This window comes from Lygodium microphyllum, chromosome 8 (genome assembly GCF_053477565.2).
Source record: "Lygodium microphyllum isolate KBCC chromosome 8, Lygodium_microphyllum_v1.1.10, whole genome shotgun sequence".
Taxonomy (NCBI): Eukaryota; Viridiplantae; Streptophyta; class Polypodiopsida; order Schizaeales; family Lygodiaceae; genus Lygodium; species Lygodium microphyllum.
The window spans coordinates 77,479,552-77,483,604 of record NC_141142.1 but is presented as its reverse complement, the minus strand read 5'-3'; the positions used below and the strand labels follow the sequence as shown (position 1 = coordinate 77,483,604).

At 39.8% G+C, this 4,053-nt stretch overlaps 1 pseudogene; it reads right to left on the bottom strand.

The window, feature by feature from the left end:
• On the bottom strand, nucleotides 1–714 carry LOC148032480 (MFS-type transporter clz9-like; annotated as a pseudogene).
• Between the last annotated feature and the right edge of the window lie 3,339 nt (nucleotides 715–4,053).

Genomic DNA, 4,053 nt, shown 5'->3' with positions numbered 1-4,053 from the left:
TCAAGAACATGGTGCAGTCTTGGGCATCCATGGCACCATCAACATCATGGTTGAGGTCTTCAATTTGCACATGTACATCCAAATTGGAGCATGGCAAGTTTTTGTGCTGAGAATGTCATGGTTCAAGGGCCAAATTCCAGTTGCCCTAAAGCCTGCATGAATATTGCTTTCTGTGCAAGCAATAGTTAAGGCCCTAGATGCAATGCCAGCTAGTTCACTCTTACTTGCACGTGTGGAGAAGCTACGGGCTTGCTAAAGGTTCCTCTTCTTGCAAAAATTGGCTTTGAAGGGCTTAAAAACAGACACGTCTAATGGTTGGAGCTTGTGAGATGTGTGTGAGGGTAGTGAGACAATGTTTATGCCACACTCGTGAGCTTTTTGTACCACCTCAAGGCATGTGTGACTTCCATGGCCGTCAACAACTAGTAAGTGGCGGTTTGAGGGGGATGGAGGATTGGGCATTGTAGTTCTAACATGTTCTAGCCAAGCCTCAAATAGTTGCCCAATCATCCATGCTTTATTTTGCATTGACATAACAACCCCATCTTCGCATTCCATCAAGTAGTTTTGCATGGCTTTCCTCCCTTTGAAAATGTAATAAATTGGAAGGGCTTTTCCAGCAGCATTGACACAACAAAGAATCGTGAGCCATTCACAATTGTCCGATGTTATGCCATACACAACTTTTGACCCCTTTCGAGCCAGTACCCACATACCTTTGTCCTTGCAACCTTGCACGCCCATCTCATCTACATTCCAAATGTTCTTCGGATGGTAATTATGGAGATTTTACATGGCTTGCAAGTTCTCATGGAATGTTTTCACCACTTCTAGACGAAGACTAATTGCCCTTGCTTTGTCTAGGTTTTCACTTACTTGAAATGTGAGTTGTGGATGCCTCCTTTGAAATCCATCCCACCAACTCTTTCCGGGGATGCCATTAGAAAAAGGGGTCTCACGCATTTGACACAATTCAGCAACCTTCAATCTTAAGCATCTCAAGGAGACCGGCTACCCAATGTCTTGCATTTTGAATGCCCGGAAAGAACACATCTCTATACTCATTTGAAAATGGAATGATGAACTAACATGAGCATTAATGCAAATTTTCATGTTGACATCTTATTTTTTGCAGTAATGTTAGCAACAACCCCCTTTTTGAGAAATTGCTTTTTCTTGTATGTGGCAGATCTACATTCCAAGGAGGATGGACAAAGCTTCCTTTTGTCTTGCATTTGGGTAGGAGCATAGATGTGCTTTGTGACACGCCTGTGACTAGGGAAAGGATGATGTGACCAGTTTTGTGACATGCCTAAGGGAAAGAAAGGCCTTGCCAAGGAAAGAATGGACCACGATCAGTTCTGCGACAAGCTTATGGCAGGAAGAAAAGTAGTCTTGATTCCTATGGAATGAGGTGTATTATGGAATATAGTGAGGGATACCCTCTGTAAACAGCATGTTCCTATTTTAATGTGCTTGCCACTTAAAAGTTGGGGGGTTTGTCACTATATAGGCCTTGCTTCCAACCAAACAAACGTCACAAAAAGGGGGGCCATTACTTTTTCTACCCCTTTACCCTAGTGGGTTTACTCATGTAAATGTCTCTCTACCTCTAGTATGTAAGTGTCTACTCAAGGTTCATTGCCAACCCAATTTCCTGGCAAGGGAATTGCAAAATGTTTCACCCCTAAAATGCTGCATTTCACCCCAAAATGTTTCACCTTTGGGAAGTCCCAAGCGAAACACCAAGTGGAATGATTGAATAACACATATAAGATGGTTTTCTACATAAGTAATGAGTTACACGTTTATACTATGTGAATCCTTTGATATCGACGAATGATGTGTATCCTACATATAGAGTATTCAAAAACCTCAAAAAAGCAAGAAAATTTAATATTGCTAAACTAATTTTGTTTGCATGTGTTCACAATTTATAGCACTCAAATGTGTTTATTATAGCGAGCACTCCCTTTTTTCGAGCAACCTTTTCGAGCATAAAATAAATGTCAAGAAACACGTGGAAAATTATCGTATTAAGCACAACTTCCTAGCCTATACATTTGTATAATATTCATTTCAATCCATTTGTTGGTAGGACATGCACACAATGTCCTAATGAGCACAAGACATTAATTTAAGGAAAGAGTACTAAGAGTACAAGTACATTAACAAAAGGCATACTTTTAGGTAGGCTAAGAAAATCAATGCAAGAACCAAATGCATGGATAAGAAGCATGCACTTAAATTTAATCTTCAAAATACTTGCATGTATGTCTATTTCTTGATGACTAGAAAACCTATCTTTAACAAAAGAACAAAACATCATACAATAGAACCATGCATGCACATTTCACCTTCAAAATGTGTGTATACCAAAATGCAATACATACAGTAGAGGAAAACCCCTTCGTAGTGATACAATCCCATCATGTTGCACATCTATCTAAGAAGTTTTGGTGCCATACATCTATTTGTAAGGTTTAGGGTTGCACAATTCCATAGTATGCCCCAAAAAATGCTGAGAACCATCAAAACCATCTACACTCAAAAAATGCTTTGCCAAGTGTAACTATCACTGCTACACTACATGTCTTTCTAGATAGGGAAATTAATCAAGCACAATCCAAAGCTTGAAACATATCAATCTCTTTCAAAGAAGCCTTATGAATGAACTCATATGAAAGGGGATCCAAGCCAAGAACATTCAAGGAGACATAGTACAAATGCTTACATGGAACATAGACTTTATGCTTGCTTTCTCTCCTTTGGAAATCAACACATGTGGAAACTCTACAATTAACACAGGGTAATTAATGCCTAGAGCTCTACTCCCTTTTGTGCTAACATAGAACAAATGTGACTCATTGCTCAACATAATGGCTTCACAAATAATATTTGCATCAAGGGTCTTTCCCTTCTGAATATTTTCTTGATATTCTTTTGTCAACCTTGATCTCCATTTAACAACATTACCATCTTGATATTTTGGCTAGTATCCACCAAGAATAGTTGGAGGAAGAGATGTAGCTAGAGCTTGGGGGTAGACAGCAAGGCTAGCATCTTGCAACACAAACCCATTGTTTTGAAGTATTGTTATCTCTACAGCCCAGCAATTGGCCACACTCTAGGTGCTAGGCTTGGTGCTCCCACAATATCTTGCTCATCAACCACCAATGAGTGTGTATTTGAGATGTTGCAAAACCAAATGAGCTCCTAAAGCACACTACTGGGGTACTTTGGTCTACCCCAAAAGCACAGTGCAGGCACACTGCAACCATCATTCATATCATTGTTGCATATATACTGACCACATTGCCCAGTTTGTCTAGGCAGTCTGCCAAAACATGTCATTTTCCTTTTTGGTTTAGTTCTATGAATTGCCCACACTGTTCTTGGAACCTTTGCCTCCTTGAGGGCAAGTCTACTACATGCTTTGTGAAAGCATGTTGATGAGTATTATGCTTGCTCTTTGTCATCGTAACAAACGCTAGCCCATGACTTGCCTCATCTAGAATTATTGAGGGATGGACTTGCTTTGAATACTTTCTACAAATGCTACACAATTCAGTGCTCGTCGGTGGTTGCATCTCAAGAGAGCTCATACTTATTTCCTCCATTGAAGCATGTGCAAATTCCACCAATTGCTTGCCAGAGGTAGAAGAAGCACACTAAGCATTAAATCTGTTTGCCATGTCTTACACTCCCAAGCTAGTGTTGCTTGATCTGTTTCCTTTCAAATACACATTATATCTTATGCTCTGCAACAATGCAAAGGACATGTCCAAACACGATGCTTCAAACAAAGTTAGATGCTCTTTCTATCCAACTATAGCACTCATGCTAGCATGCTTGGCCTTAGCAAGATTTGTTTGTGGCACAAAAACACCAATATCATTTTGGGCAACAAATATTGCTCCACAATGAAACATTTTTGTGTCCCACCATGCCAACCATATTGAGATGGTGTCTCAATGACTAGTATACATGTGCTTGTCTATTGTTTTGCTAGTGGTTGGGACTTATGTGGTTTGGGGTTTTGATTATAATGCT